This window comes from Rhinolophus sinicus, chromosome 15 (assembly GCF_057876585.1).
Source record: "Rhinolophus sinicus isolate RSI-liver-muscle chromosome 15, RSI-T2T, whole genome shotgun sequence".
In the NCBI taxonomy this organism is placed as follows: domain Eukaryota; kingdom Metazoa; phylum Chordata; class Mammalia; order Chiroptera; family Rhinolophidae; genus Rhinolophus; species Rhinolophus sinicus.
The window spans coordinates 36,308,333-36,326,093 of record NC_142515.1 but is presented as its reverse complement, the minus strand read 5'-3'; the positions used below and the strand labels follow the sequence as shown (position 1 = coordinate 36,326,093).

The 17,761-nt window shown below is 34.0% G+C and overlaps 1 protein-coding gene across 1 annotated transcript in view; it reads left to right on the top strand.

The window, feature by feature from the left end:
• Window positions 1-17,761, top strand: part of PCDH15 (protocadherin related 15) — a 1,316,677-nt gene that overhangs the window by 895,517 nt on the left and 403,399 nt on the right. The gene's annotated exons all lie outside the window — the stretch shown is intronic.

Below are 17,761 nucleotides of genomic sequence, written 5' to 3'. Positions count from 1 at the left end.
AATATGTTTTCTTGAAGCTTCAAGCTCTTAAATTTGTAGTTTTATAAATTTTAGAATGAATTCTTAAATTTCTTCAGAACTTCTGAGATATGTATTTGGTGCTACATGAAATATAATATATTGATTAATTTGAGGAGATTTTAGCACCTTTAAAATACTGAGTTTTCTAATCCATTATTATGGCATATGCCTCCATTTTTAATTGGTTTATTTTTTGTCCTTCATATTTTGTTTATTTATTTATTTATTTACTTATTTTTGTTTAAAGGTGTTAAACATATTATTTTATTTATTAGTAGATAGTTGGTGTCTTTTGATTCTCTTATGGACAGTATCATTTTAGCATTTTATTTTTCTCTTTGTTGATGAAATAAGGAGTTATTTTTTATGAGGCTACTTGTATTTATGTGTTTTACAATTCAGTGTTTATAATTCTTGTTGAAACACTTACACCATAGTTAACCTACAATGTCTTTTCCTGAATATACAACAACTTCCTTATTTTTCCTGCCACATGTCTCTCATTTTCCCCCACAGTTCATAACAATGTATCCTTGTAAGGTGATGTTTAAGATGTCATTATTCTGTAATTCTATAACATTGACACAGAAAAACTTTCAAGGGAAGGGACCATTTAGAGTTAAATTTACTTTTATACAAAGTAAGGCATTAGCATGGAATAGAGGTGAAAGGAATCTATAAAAGCTAGGAAACCTCTCTGAGAATTAAAGACACTTTAATATTGTTTTATTTTTTACAAATGTGACTGAATTTATTTAACTTCTTAATTATCAGTTATTTCAGGTATACATGTCATTCACTGGAAATCACTGAATACTTTTAAGCACCAAATTCTCATTCAGTACAGTTCTCTGTGAATAGCCATTACATTCACTAAAAATTGTATGAAAAATACATGATCTCTATGAAAATAAGTGAAGGGATTCATTTCACTGTAATTTCTGTGGGAACATTCTCTCTCTCTCTCTCTCTCTCTCTCTTTCTTTCTCTCGCTATATATATATATATATATATATATATTTATTTATTTATTTATTTATTTATTTATTTATTTATTTATTTTTTTTTTCTGACAGCTACCTGGAAGAAATATGGACTAAGAAACAATTTTGTTTGTTTTCATCTACTCTTTGTAATGTGAATGAGAATTTGATAATAAATAATATTTGATTCATTTTCATTGTGCATGAATAACAAATTATGTTAGACTCCTACTAAAGTCTTACTGAGGGAACTGGAAGAGTACATATTACTCAGAATGTTAATCACAGATGCATATTTATAGTCTAATTGTATATTGACTGAAAATTTGATTTAACCAAGGATTACTTGTATTACTATATTTTATGATACATATGACATAATAGAAATATATGCATCTTATCACTAACAATTGATGGTGAATTTCTAGTGAAATAATTAGGGCTAGCACAATGAAAAACAAAACAAAACAAAAATAGCCGAAAGGGCTTTATTATTTGTTTGCTACTAGAAGCGGGATATGTTGTTGTCCACCTACATAATTTTTATCTTAAAGCTGCTTGGTGGGTTAAAAAAAAAAAAAACATGTATTGTCAAATTAGGGTTCATACCACCTATTGAAGGATCCTTCCGTCTCTCCCTCCCTGTTTCCCTCCCTCCCTCCCTTCCTGCTTCTCTCATTCCCTCTTTCCCTTCCTACCTTCTTTTTTTCTTCGCACAGAACGTGCATTAAGCTATTCTGTACAAGTGTTATACTAACTGACATGAGATGTACAAAAACGTTTTAGAACAGCTCTAACCATCAAAATTGGGCACCATAGAAATACAAATGACCCTTGCTTTATTAACTACAGGTTTTTACATAATAACAACATTAAGAATTGTGTTGATTATTTATTTCTTCTCTTCAAAGAAGAGAAGGAGCTTTTTGTTTTAAAAATATGAGGTAAAGCTTGATGAAGAAAAGGACACTTTGCGGATCACAAATGATGAATAGAGTGTTGTTATAAGGTGTTAAAATAAGAAAATGCAGAATAGATTTTGAAAACAACATGAAGACCCTTCAGTTTTACTGTAAAAGTTTGTGAACGGAAACTTAAGTGAGAGAAGTAAAGCTTAAAAATTAAGTTGATGGTTGGTGATCTGAGTGATACGTTATGAAAAGAAGTTTGTTTAGGGTTCTTTATGTGCCAGTATTCTCATTTTCTCTCTCTCTCTCTCTCTCTCTCTCTCTCTCTCTCTCTCTCTCTCTCTCTCTCTCTTCTCTCTCTCTCTCTCCTCCTCCCCATATGTGTTTGTCTGTGTGTGCTTGTCTGTGTGTCTCTCCACCACTCCCCATATGAGTTTCTGTGTGTGTTTGTCTCTGTGTGTATGTGAGTTTGTATATATGTCAGCTGTGACTTGTGTATCCTCATATGTGGCATACTTAACACAGTTGATATTCAGGTATAGGTTTAAGGCAGAGATAGAAGGCATTTAGAACTGTTGACATTGGAGTTTCTCATTATTGGATTTGAAGGTAAGGCAGAAGAATTTAAAAAATGGAATGGGATGTAATAAAAGCCACAGGGACCAGAGTTCTAGCGATGAACTCTGAGATTACCATGATGACAATGAGTTTCATCCCTTCTTCCAATGTTAAGAGGAGACAAATGAGAAAAATATGTAGAATTTAAGAGTAGTAGAAGAGTAATTGTCATTGAATATCCCCAAAGCAAATGAGGAGAAACATTTACCACGTACAATTAGTTCTCAACATCTGTTTCATGGTCTTCTAGTCATTTGCTGTATTGGAGTTAGTATTCAAGCAAAATCGGCTTAGCCTAAGGGGAAGTAACCTAAGTTATGTGTAATGTGAATAGTCTTGAGTAGCATCCTTTATTTATTCTTTCCTGAGTCCCATCCTGTAAATGAAATGACAGCTGTGGCTTAGTATGTTCTTCTCTCATTCATCTTATTGATTTTTTGCTCATCTAATTACTAGTGGACATAGCATATAAATGCAATTTCAAATAAAATAGCTGAATATACTTACAAATAGCCTCTAGCTTAATGTACATTACAAAATAGTATTTTGTAATTATTTCATAAATATTGATCTATTTTCCTTCTAATCACATATCTTTTGTTTATACTGATCTCTGTATCCAGCATGATTTTTAGATCTTCTTTGAATACTTAGAAATATGAGCAGCTTTCAAAATGTTTTCTTTATTATTATTTTTATTAAGTTTATTGGGGTGACATTGGTTAGTAAAATTATATAGGTTTCAAGTGTACAATTCTATAATACATCATCTCTTTATTGCATTGTGTGTTCACCAAAATCAATTCTTAGAAAATATATTTCATTAGTAGTTACAAAGCATATTAAATTAGATTTGCTTAGCTGGATCAGCTTCTCATATGATGAGCCTATCTTCTACATCTGTTATATTATTTTTTTAGGTTTAAGTTATCTAATACAATGTTGAAGAAAATATAAAAAAGTACTATAGAGGATTATACTCTATAGTACTATACTGTACTCATTTTTAGAAAATGTTCGACATTTGAGTGCGTTTGTGTCTCTATTAATCAAACTGAAGCTTATTTACTTTTGTATTACAGAGATATTGTGACAGAATTTGCTGTCTTAATACATATCTGCTTTTATGAAAAAAAAGCAGTCTGATTTGTCACATAGTATGGAAAACGTTTTCTCCAATTAACTGATTGCTTCCAGGGAAAAATTACCTATTGAAATAAAACATTTTTCTTTAATGTCTTTCTAATTGACATTTAGTATAGTCATAAGCTCCTCATATTTTATTCTTTACTACTATCTCTCATTAAATAACCTTGCCTTATTGTTTATGGTATTTGTTTCTTTGAACGATTTTAAGGTGAGAAAAAAGACTTTAGAGTCATGACCCTTTAGAATTCGCCCTGAGGTACTGAAAAACCATGTTGTTATTGTACAAATTGGTCTATGGAGTAAAATATTTGCAATACTTATTGCAAATTAAATTTAAAGTTAGAGATAAGAGACTATAATATGGCTTATTTTCCTATTTATAATAGAAATTCCATTTGAATCAACCAGAAACTCAGAAAATATAGAAAATAACTGAAGTTGTTGGAAGATGATGTTCATTGTTTTGTTACTGCCATTAATTTTGCTCCTATCATTATTATTATTTTTTTTTAACTATCTCCTCTCTTTTACATAACTCTTTCTATGGTCCTTAATTAAATGTGGTAATTTTGCTTATTTATTCTTTAACATGTGGAGTGTCTGTGCATGAAACATTGCTTGAGTTTTAAGTACAATTTTTTTAAGTACTTTAAAAATCATATTTTACTATAAATTCAACTTATAAGTTGTATTATTCCTGTAGTAACTATAGGATACTAGTTTTAAAAAATAGAAAATACCTTTATTTGTTTTTCTATTAATGTTTTGTTAATTCATTCATAAGTTTAACAAACTTAATTCCTCTACACTGTTAACTCTGTGCAATCTTCAATAATTGAACTCCTGTAAAACTTCAAATCACACTTACATTTTGATATAAATTCTTCAAACATCTGAAAAGGTACACAAACATACCAAACAGTCTTATTTTCCACATGGTTAAGTAACTTTCAATCTAATCAATCATGATATAACTGTTGAATTGAATTCTTCAAACATTGAGATACTGATTAAAAGTTTAGTGTAATATATTTTATTTTAAATCACATCTCTAACAATGGTAGAAACTTCCTAAGTTGAAATTTCACTGACCAAAACAAATTTACACTCTCAAGTAAAGTTTTGTGACCATTATATTGCTAGAGATATGATTTATTATTAGAGTTGAAGAACACTGTAGGATTTAAGGTTACTCATTGATTCTAATGGAGCCACAAGTTAAGAAGTTGAGCCAAAAAAAAAAAAAAAAAAGAAGTTGAGACTTTTCAAGAAGTTCTTAGCTTTCATCTTTTTAAATCTCTCAATCCCTCATACACATTTTAAAACAGTATCTTCAATGATTTTTGCTTCTCTAATTTCAACGAATGAGATTTTTGGTAAACAGCAAGTGCCTGATTAGATACAATCTTTTTAACAATAGGGAGATATGGGGGATCTGATTCATATTTTGACTACCTTTCTATAATCATTATGATTTAAAAAATAGGGAGTGATGTCATCAAAATGGCGGCGTGAGGTGAGCCTCTGTAAAGCTCCTCTGGAATTTACAACTAATTGAACAACAATAACTCCATGAAGGACTCTCTGCACAGCAGACAGGTAAGACAAAGAGGCCCACTACTGAATTCACCTAAAGGTAGGCAAATCGCAAGAGCCAGGGAGGAGGGAAAGGAGAAGTGCGGAGACGGAGACTCGCATCTCGGGACACAGACCTAGCTCAGTGCTCCGAGCTCGCTGCATCCCGGAACTACCACAGCTGCAGTAGAGGAAACAACTCGGACTGCTAGGGCTCCGCTTATGGCCCACAGGGCTGAGGGGGCAGCGTATAACACGGCTGAACCCAACGCTCACGGCACAGACCTCGGAGAAAAGACTGAGGGGAAAAAGGCTGAAAACGGTGGTTTAAGCCCTCACTGCTGAGCAGAGACTGGAAGCCTTAGGCTTCCATGAAACTAGCCGCCCCCTCCCTCCCCTCCCAGAGCTCGCCGCGCCCCCACCTGCTCAGTGCTAGAAGTGAAACAGTAGCATTGTCAGAAGAAAATAACAGAATATTTGCTGTTCTGAGAACTGTGGACCGCAGACACAGATTTGCAACCCAACTAGTTCAGGCAAAGGGGAGGGAGCTGTGGAAGCAGGACCGGCTGTGGTGGTGGTCGCCACCATTGCTCTGGGCCACCTCTCACAACTCACCCCGCCCCTGGCCCCACCTATCTGGGCGGATCCCTGCAGGAGTAAACAGAACTGCTGACACATACTGGCCCTGAATCTGGTGTAAGAAGAGCTTTGGAACTTCAAAAGCTCTCCACATACCCACACAGACACTGCGCCCTGTCACCCAGGCGAACTATTAACAGAGGAGAAGCCTATCTCCCAGGGAATCCCCCCATTGTGTGAGAAGCTGGACTAGTGCAGAGAAAACATAGCACTACCGTGTAAGAGAGAAAAACAACGCTGCAGTTGGACAGAAAATAAAACATTCTACCAACAAGTACTGAAAAACAAAAGAAAGACCTCTTCCTATCAACCTGTTGCAGAAGTCACTCCTGTAGATGTCTAGGAAGAGAAGTAATAAATCAGTAATTGTCATGAATAACCAAGGCAACAAGACAGCTCAGAAAGAAAGTGAAAAGTCTCCAGAAAAGGAACTTAAAGATATGGAAATATGTGACTCAAATGAGAGAGAATTCAAGATTGCAGTTCTGAAAAAACTCAACAAGATGCAAATAAACACAGAAAGGCAGTTTAATGAACTCAGAAACACAATTAAAGAACAACATGAGCATTTTATTAAAGAGATTGAAATTTTAAAACAAAACCAAGTAGAATTTCTGGAGATTAAGAACTCAGTAGAAGAAATTAAAAATGAAATGACCAGCTTAGGTAGTAAAGTTGACCAGATGGAGGAAAGAATTGATGACATGGAAGATAGAAACCTGGAAATTACACAGCTGGAAGAAGAAAGAGACTTGAGACTTAAAAGAAATGAAAGAACTCTACAAGACCTTTTTGACTCCATCAGAAAGAGCAATATAAGAATAATGGGAATACCAGAAGGAGAAGAAAGAGAGAAGGGAACAGAGAATATATTCAAACAAATTGTCGATGAGAACTTCCCAAACTTGAGGACAGAACTGGACCGTCGAATCCAAGAAGCAAATAGAACACCTAATTACCTCAATCCCAACAGGCCTTCTCCAAGGCACATTGTATTGAAGCTGTCTAAAACCAACGACAAAGAAAGAATCCTCAAGGCATCTAGGGAAAAGAAGACAGTAACCGACAAAGGAAAGCCCATTAGATTATCATCAGATTTTTCAGCAGATACTCTACAAGCCAGGAGGGAGTGGAACCAAATATTCAAACTATTGAAAGAGAGAAATTATGAGCCAAGAATAATATATCCAGCAAAGATACCCTTTACATATGAAGAAGGAATAAAGACCTTTCCAGACATACAGAAGCTGAGGGAATTTTCTAATACATGACCTGCACTACAATAAACACTAAAGAAAGCTATTCGACCACCATCAACAGGGAAAATTTGTGCAACCAAAACATAAAAAGTGGGAGAGTAAAAGCCTGAACCGGAATATGGGAATGGAGAAAGTAAGCATGCTGAAGAAAATGGAATACTCTAAATATCAAACTTTCTGTTACATAAACTTAAGGGTAACCACTCAAAAAAAAATCCAGAACTGAAATATATACTGTAATCAAAGAAGAAGCAGAGGGAAACATCATAGAATACCACCACACAGAAATAATAGACAATAACAAAAAGGCAAAGAAACAATGGAGACACAGCCTTACGAGAAAACTAAAGATAGAATGACAGGAAACCCTCACATATCAATAATCACCATAAATGTAAATGGACTGAACTCACCAATAAAAGGGCACAGATTAGCAGATTGGATCAAAAAACTAAACCCAACCATATGCTGTCTCCAAGAGAAACATCTCAGCTTCAAGGACAAGTATAGACTCAAAGTGAAATGGTGGAAATTGACACTCCAAGCAAATGGTACCCAGAGAAAATCAGCTGTAGCCATAATGATATCAGATGAAACAGACTTCAGGGTGAAAAAGATAACAAGAGACAAAGATGGACATTTCATAATGGTAAAGGGGACTATACAACAAGAAGACAAAACAGTCATCAATATTTATGCCCCCAATCAGGGAGCACCGAAATATACCAAGCAACTACTAACAGAACTAAAGGGAGAAATTGACCAAAACACAATCATACTAGGGGACTTAAATACATCATTGACAGCTATGGATAGATCATCCAAACATAAAATAAATAATGAAATAGCAGCCCTAAATGACAAATTAGATGAAATGGACATAATCAACATATATAGAGCACTTCATCCTAAGCATCAGACTATACATTATTTTCTAGTGTACATGGAACATTCTCAAGATAGACCATATATTGGGACATAAAATCAGCCTCAGCAAATTTAAGAAGATTGAAATCATACCAAGCATATTTTCTGATCACAAGGCTTTGAAATTGGGTATCAACTGCAAAAAGAAAGCAGGAAAAAACACAAATACATGGAGATCAAACAACATACTTTTAAAGAACGACTGGGTCAAAGAAAAAAAAAATACAGGAGTGATCAAAAGATACATAGAAACAAATGACAATGAAAATACATCCTACCAAAATTATGGGGATGCAGTGAAAGCAGTTTTAAGAGGGAAATTTATATCATTACAGGCCTATCTCAAGAAACAAGAAAAATCCCAAATAAATTACCTCATGTTACACCTTAAAGAACTAGAAAAAGAAGAACAAGTGAAACCCAAGGTCAACAGAAGAAAGGAAATAACAAAAATCAGAGCTGAACTAAATGAAATAGAGAACAAAAAGAGAACAGAAAAAATTAATATGACAAACAGCTGGTTCTTTGAAAAGATTAACAAAATTGACAAACCCTTGGCTAGACTCACTAAGATAAAAACACAGAAGACACTAATTAACAAAATCAGAAATGAAAAAGGGGAAGTTATCATGGACACCACATAAATACAAAGGATCATCCAAGCATACTATGAAGGACTATATGCCACCAAATTCAATAACCTAGAAGTAATGGACAAGTTCTTAGAACATATTTCCTTCCAAGACTGAACCATGAAGAACTGGAAAATCTAAACAGACCGATCACCAGTAACGAAATTGAATCAGTCATCCAAAACCTTCCCAAAAGCAAAAGTGCAGGACCAGATGGCTTCACTATTGAATTCTACCAAACCTTCAAACAGGATCTAATACCAATCCTGCTCAAACTCTTCCAAAAAATTGAAGAAGAGACAGTACTCCCTAACTCATTTTATGAAGCCAAAATTACCCTGATACCAAAACCTAGTAAGGAAAACACAAAAAAAGAAACTTACAGACCAATATCTGATGAATACAGATGCAAAAATCCTAAACAAAATTCTAGCAAATCAAATACAACAATGCATTAAAAAGATTATTCATCACGACCAAGTTGGGTTCATCCCCGGGGCACAAGGATGGTTCAACATCCTCAAATCCATCAATGTGATACATCACATAAACAAAATAAAGGACAAAAATCATATGATTATATCAATTGATACAGAAAAAGCATTTGACAAGATACAACATCCATTTATGATTAAAACACTTAATAAAATAGGCATAGAAGGAAAATACATTAACATAATAAAGGCCATATATGACAAGCCCTCAGCTAATCTCATAATTAATGGTGAAAAACTGCAGCCCTTTGCTCTACGTTCAGGAACATGACAGGGCTCTCCCCTATCACCTCTGCTTTTCAACGTAGTGTTGGAAGTGCTTGCCAGAGCAATCACGCAAGAGAAAGAAATAATCCAAATCGGAAATAAAAAAGTTAAATGGTCACTCTTTGCAGATGACATGATGCTATAATTAGGAAAACCTAAAGACTCCACCAAAAAGCTATTAGAAAAAAATCAACGAATACAGTAAAGTTGCAGGCTACAAATCAACGTACAAAGGTCCATTGCACTCCTATATATTAACAATGAAATCTCAGAAAAAGAAATGCAAAAAACAATTCATTTTGCAATTGTCGCAAAATGAATAAAATACCTAGGAATAAACTTAACCAAGAATGTGAAGGACCTATATGCTGAAAACTATAAGACATTTTTGAAAGAAATTGAAAAGACACAAAGAAATGGAAAGACATTCCATGCTCATGGATTGGAAGAATCAACATAGTTAAAATGGCCATATTACCCAAAGTAATATACAGATTTAATGCAATCCCCATCAAAATCCCAATGGCATTTTTTAAAGAAATAGAACAAAAAATCATCAGATTTGTCTGGAACCACAAAAGACCCCAAATAGCCAAAGCAATCTTAAGAAAAAAGAACAATAATGGAGGTATCACACTTCCTGACTTTAGCTTGTACTACAGGGCTATAATAATCAAAACAGCATGGTATTGGCAGAAAACCAGACACATAGACCAATGGAATAGAATTGAGAACCCAGAAATAAAACCACAAAAATATGGACAGATTATTTTTGACAAAGAAGCTAAAAATATACAATGGAGGAAAGACAGCCTCTTCAATAAATGGTGCTGGGAGAATCGGATAGCCACGTGCAAAAGAATGAAACTGGACTGCTATCTGTCACCATGTACCAAAATTAATTCAAAATGGATCAAAGACTTAAGCATAAGACCTGACACAATAAACTGCATAGAAGAAAACATAGGTACTAAACTTATGGACCTTGGGTTCAAAGAGCATTTTATGAATTTCACTCCAAAGGCAATGGACGTAAAAGCTAAAATAAATGAATGGGACTATATGAAACTTAAAAGCTTCTGCACAGCAAAAGAAACCATTGACAAAATAAAGAGGCAACCAACTGAATGGAAGAAGACTTTTGCAAACAGTGCCTCCGATAAGGGGCTAATATCCAAAATATACAAGGAACTCATGAAACTCAACAACAAACAAACAAACAACAAATTAAAAAATGGGCAGAGGACTTGAAGAGACATTTCTCCAAAGAGGACATACAAATGGCCAATAGACATATGAAAAAATGCTCAACATCACTAATCATCAGAGAAATGCAAATCAAAACCACAATGAGATATCACCTCACCCCAGTCAGAATAGCTATCATCAACAAGACAAATAGTATCAAGTGTTGGAGAGGCTGTGGAGAAAAAGGAACCCTCATTCACTGTTGGTGGGAATGCAGACTGGTGCAACCGTTTTGGAAGGCAGTGTGGAGGTTCCTCAAAAAATTACGAATAGAATTACCATATGACCCAGCAATCCCTCTCCTAGGTATCTACCCAAAAATTCTGAAAACATTTATCCATAAAGACACATGTGCTCCAATGTTTATTGCAGCTCTGTTTATGGTGGCCAAGACATGGAAACAACCAAAATGTCCTTTGATAGATGAATGGATAAAGAAGTTGTGGTATATATACACAATGGAATACTATCCAGTGGTAAGAAAAGATGATATAGGAACATTTGTGACAACATGGATGGATCTTGAGAGTATAAGGCTAAGCAAAATAAGTCAGACAGAAGAAGCAGAGAACCATATGATTTCACTGATATGTGGTATTTAAACCAAAAACAACAAAAGAACAAGACAAACAAATGAGAAACAAAAACTCATATTCACAGACAATAGATTAGTGGTTACCAGAGGGTAAGGGGGATGGGATTTGGGAGATAAGGGAAAGGGGGATCAAATATATGGTGATGGCAGGAGATGTGACTCTGGGTGGTGAACACACAATGGGATTTATAGATGATGTAATACAGAATTGTAAACCTGAAATCTATGTAATTTCACTAACAATTGTCACCCCAATAAATTAAAAAATATGAGTAAATAAATAAATGGTTTGGTCTGTCTCTTTATTTCAACTGCAGCATATGATGGTCTGAAAATAATAAAATATTGCAGTATGCTGACATTATGATCCTTTGTCATTTTCATATGCTTGTGAATTGGGTACATTGCAATTCACTTAGAGTCTATATTTTGTCATTTAGTCCAGCAGAAACAGTGAGCAAATGTTAATAAGAGTTTTAAGGTCAATAATAACATGACTCCTCTTGCTTGCTATCTTGTTCACTTTTATTTTTGCCAGGAAGAAATGGCCTTTTGCTGTGTGAACCTTTCTGAGTGATAACTTTGGTTACAAACTGTCGCCTGCCACCCCACCCTGCTTCGTTTTCTGTTTTGCATTTGTTTTTTTCTGTTTGCTTTTAGGTATGTTCTGTGCTTATTTTATCTCAGTTATTAAAAAGTGATATTATATTTTAAAATATTGTATATACTGTTTCCAATTTAATGAAATAGAATGAATAATTCGTTTACATACTTCAATCTATATAAACTCCCAGTGGCAGTGGTATGAAACTATTATTCATTATGTAACTATGTGCTGTTTCTTGCATACATGACTGTATGTATTTCTCGTAATAATGTATATTACTGATTATAAGAAAGTAGGAAACTTGCCTAAGATCGCAGAGCTAGTAGTGGGGCCCAGATTTTGACGAGGTAAGACAATTAAGTTAGTGAACTTTCCACCATGTAAGGGCACGGTGGAAAGTTTGCAAACATTTGTCCAACCTTCATCGATTATTTGCCTATAGAAATATAGTAGTTATCTATTGCTGCATAACAATATTAAAACAAAGTGTTGTACAACAACCCACATTTATTATTTCACAGTTTCTTTGGGTCAAGAGTCCAGGCCTAACATCACAAGACTGTAAGGCGTTGTCAGGGCTACAGTCTCACCTGGGTCATACATGACTAGGGAAGCATCAGCTTCCAAGCTCACTCAGATTGTGGTTGTAGGACTGAACTATGTCCCCCCTCCTAAAGGCCACCATGATTCCTTGCCATGGAGCCTTTCAACATGACTAAATGTTTTGCCGCAGAGAGCAAATAAAAAGAGCCTCAACAAGATAAGTCATTAGAATCTTATGTAATGTAGAATCTTATGTAATATCATATGTAATGTACCATATAATGTACATGTATATATAACTTCCCATCACTGTTGCCATATTCTTTTTGTTATAATCAAGTCAAAGATCCCACCCACACTCAAAGAAAGGGAATCACATAAAAACAGGAGGCAGGCATTATGGAGGATACCTTATGAGTCTGTCTACCATGAAGCTTTTCAACAGTCTCCTTAAGCTCAGGATGCATCTCATGTGTTCAGGATTCTTACCTCTGCCACAGATTCTACTGCCACAGTAGAAAGAAGGTACCATGATTATTCTGAGGGATTCTAGGTTAGTGTGTTCAGTTCACAAACTGATACTCCCAATTGGACCTGAAGTTTTATTGGACTATCATTAATGTCAACTATCTATTTTTTTAGTAGTAAGCTATAAGTTCAGAGACTATATCTATATCTATCATGTATAATCTCAGAAAATCCCTAACATTCAAACACAGCCCGATCAATATTTGTGTTTTCTTTGTGAAGTTGGTAGACACACGTACAATTTCTTGTATGAGTTTACCAGTTAGTTACTAGATACCATACGAATATATGCTTAGCTGAGATGGACAGTTAATATAATTGTAAGCCAAGATGTGTGGAAAATCAAAGTAGAAAGACTACTTCCAGAAAAGTCCTGCAGTGTATTGATTAAAAAGATTTGAGCATGAGGAGAGTTGTGTTTAGTCTGTGAATTTTGGAATTTAACTTTTACTCAATAACAACTATATAATAGCCATATTTACTTTTTAACCTCACTGAAAAACTAGGTATTAGCTACATTTTTCTTTTCTTTTTATGTTTTTAATCAAATACCAAACATTTGGGTACTTTCTTTATGGTTTCATGTACATGGAATAACATGCAAGAGAAAGCAATGGATGCTTCCGCCTATATGATGTAGCTGAACATTTACCCGATTGGCTTAAACCAGGGAAAGATTGTTTCAAGAAATTTTATGTAATATTGGTTATAGACATTTGAATAAGTAGTTATTTTATAGAAATGAGTAGTGGTTTCTGTGCACAGAGTGATTTTCTTTATCTTTATATTTGGAATGAACCCAAAAAGTCAACCACTCTGTTTCCCTGTAGAACTCTTTGAGGTTCATTGAGTTAGGTTAATTAGAAAGGAAATGGATGCCCTCCCCACTGCCACCTCCATAGAATTTTTAGAAAGCAAATCCTTAATGTTATAACTGCCTATTTAGAGAAGCAAGTAACTGGCAGGAAAACATTAAATATCAAATTATCATTTATGCCATATATATATACATATATATATATATATGCTTATCTCCTATAATGTACATACATATATATGTATCCTTGTGTGTGAGTGTATGTGTGAGTACATGTGTGTGTGTGTTTGTGTTTGTTTATAGATCCTAATGGAACTGAGCATATGATGGTGATCAATACAAAAATGTTCAATCTGAAGATTATCACTGGTATGAATTTGTTGAAAAAGGTCTTTTTCTAGCCATCAAATATAATTTGATTTTCTATGAGAAATATCAAAATTGTCTGAGGTTAAGAAGTGGAAAGAGTGGGTTTCACTCCCTAGTGATAGCAGGATTCGATGGATTGCCATCAATTGGAATGCAGTGAAGGAAAACCTGGCTGTTTGACATAAAGGGCTCTCTTTATAATTTTATCTAGAGCAAGCATTTTCTCACTACCTTCGAACTTCCTAGAATGATTCTTTTTGGATTAAAATCTTTTAAGTCCATATATTTTTTTTCAGATATCTTGCCATACCTATGCATTAACCAAACATGAAAATGCTAGCTTTGTGATATGAACAGTAGACTTGATTTGTAAAAATTCTGTGACATAAAGTTAAGTCATTTTGCTTTAGCTTCAAATGCTTTCCCTTCCAAAAACTAAGTTAATAACATCAACAACAAATACTGTAATTCACATTTTTCAATTCCTTATTTTAGACCAGGGATTGCAATCAGTATTTCACATGTGTTTATCTCATTTAGTCATCAGAGCAACCCAGCAGACTCTTTTTTATGCAAATTACTTCATACACATTGCAAGTAGGAGAATGAAGTAGGTATAAAGAGGACACTGTATGGATTCATACGTTTTTTTTCAGTATATTTGCTTTGAAATATTCTGCATAAACTCTTCTCATAATTAAAAAGAAAGACTTCACTATATGAGAAGGTCTTAAGAAAAAAGCTGAAAATCTTCTACAGCACTTTATTTAGTATAAATGGAGTCTAATTTATTGGCTACAATTGATAATATGTTAATCTGGAAAAGCCGTTGGTACAGATGAAGGAGCTGCAAAGTTATTTTTTTGAATTAAAATAATAGATTAATGAAGAAAGCTAAATGCTACATCAAATTTTCAATTTTGCTAAAAAGGTCTCTATTTAGAAGCAAATTACTCTCAATACCTATTTCTTGAAGGAGAAAGCACAAATTCCAATATTTTAGGATGTAAAAGATTGACTGACTATGACACTTGGTGAAAATAACATTGAATATTTAACTTTGCTAGTATCTTTTATTATGATTGTTGTTTTAGTATTCATTAGTGCTCTGGATATAAGAACACAAGTTTTTTTTCAGATATGTACATAGGGTGTTATAGTAGAAACCCAGCTCTGTTGTGGTACCAATTTTGTAGAAGCAGGAAATTGAAGGTGAGTGGAATTATCTTTCCACTTTCTTATAGCTGTTAAATGGTGGATCCAGAATAGGATTCTAAGCCTGTCGATTTCAGGACCAGATCTTTCAACTTCTATGGTATGGATATCAAACTGTGTTTAATTCCTTTTTCCTGATTGCCACCATTTTTTATGAGAAAAGTAAATTTTTGTGTGAAAGGAATCCCATACTGTTCACCTCCTATTCTACAAGTAAGGCCTCTTCAGGGTTAACACTTGTTGATGAATTGATACCTTTATTTTAATAAAATACATCTCTTCACCTCTAGTAATATTCCTGGTTCTGGTAACTCTGATAATAACAGAGCCACCAAGGTTTCTTATTAGTGCTGCATAGTATATGTTATCCTTTTATTTTTAAAATTTCTGTGTCTTTATAGTTAAAATCTAAATAGTCAGGGATAGGAATGGATTTTAAACATCACATGGGAGACGTTAAAAAGGCTTCACTGGAGAAAGGGGAAGTTGCCAAAAAAAAAAAAAAAAAAAAAAAGAGGAGGCAAAGGGCCTACACACTCCAATTGTGCCCAGAGATTCTGTTGGGCAACTACATACCAGTTTTGTCTCAGACCACCAGCTCCCCCGATCTGGAAATCCTTGGACCTGTGGGAAGATACAGTCCTGACTGATGGGTTGGAAATAGAGGAAGAGCTCATGGCTCAAAGCCAACCTCAGCTTGGGTGTCACCTATTCTTCTGGGAGGAGGATAGAGGTCACAGCTGTCCAGGCAAACCAGAGTGAACACCTATATTCCTTTTTTTTTTTTTTTGAAAAATATCGCTCCCTGGATCATGTCTCTCTTAGCTGTGCTGTTCTCCCTCTCTCTCTTTCCTCCAAACTTTTGGTGTAAAGTAACATGGTATATGAAAATGTTGAGAGATTGTTGGCAATATGAATTGAAAAGTTTAGATATTATAAAATATAAAAATATTCTGGTGAAAGAAAATATAAAAATATTCTTTTTCATTACACTAGTGCTGGAAACCCTTTTATTCTTTTTTTCATCATTGAAGATTACAGGGGTGAGGAGAGAGCAAGAAAAAAGCATTTAGAACTCCTCTATAAAACCAATGTATATATATGTCCATACACATATACATATATATGTCCATACACACATGCACACACGCACACACACATATATACACACAGATACAGTGCTTCGTTTTCACTGACTTAATAATTGTTAAAATAACTATGACAATTTTCTCTAGTTATAATTCATCTGCATTATAAAGGAGAGCTCACTACTCCTTCCCTCCATGTGCCTGCATGGTGTGTATGTATATTATAGAAAGTTCTTCTGTTATTGTTGTTATGCACCATTAAATCAAGGCACACACATTAATGTCAATTGATGTAGCCATTGTACATTTCTTTTTATTTTTCTTGACCAGAAAATAGAATTCTATTTAACTTATTAATTACATATGGAAATACAGACCAAATGATTTTCAAAGGTTAATTGTTTGAAGTGTTTGTTAATGAAGGTGTACTTGGGCCTTACATCTATTCGTAGGTCAGAAAATGCCATCATTATCAGATCTGTACTTTGGATGTATTATCTGTAGGTTATCTCTTTGACATTTCAGTTAAAAAAAAGATAGAATAGGTTTCACTTAATATTTACATATATGCATACTAATATGTGAAAAAGTAGAAAAAAAAATCTGCCATTTAAAAAAGTATGTGAGAATATGCGTGTTTAAACATTATTTAGATTTATTGTTACAAAAGAAAAACGGTTCCTTTAAACGTTCTCTAGGCAGATGGTGCTCATTAGCAATAATATGTTAAAGAAATAGTATAGATGATGATGATGATGATGATGATGATGATGATGATGATGATGAACTTGGTGGAAAAATCTTCCTAAGAGAACCCCCCTTTTATTTGTAGTTATCCAATGATATAATATTTAGACCATTTGATGCCTTAAGGAAGTGTAGCAAATATGTTTTGCATGATTATTTTTCAAGCTAGGTTCATTTTTATGGATTATCTATATATTCTTATGTGTTTTCCTTAGGCAAAGAGTTCTCTAGATATATGCCATATATTCTAATGCCTGCAGGAGGGTATAATTTTCATTTTCATAGCCTCATCTCTTCTATATGCTTTAAGTTTAATAAAATGGATCAGCTGAAAATGATGCCCCTAAGGTATATTGCATTTTGTTTTGTTTGGCAATGGGACCGTTGCTCTATGGGGGAAAAAAGAAAAAAAAGAAAGAAAAAAAAAAGATCTGAATTGCATCAGTGTAAAATGCATGGAATCTTTAACAGAGTAGGAAAGATTACAGATATACTTTCTTTCAACTCTTATTCAACAAGTGTCTACAATTTA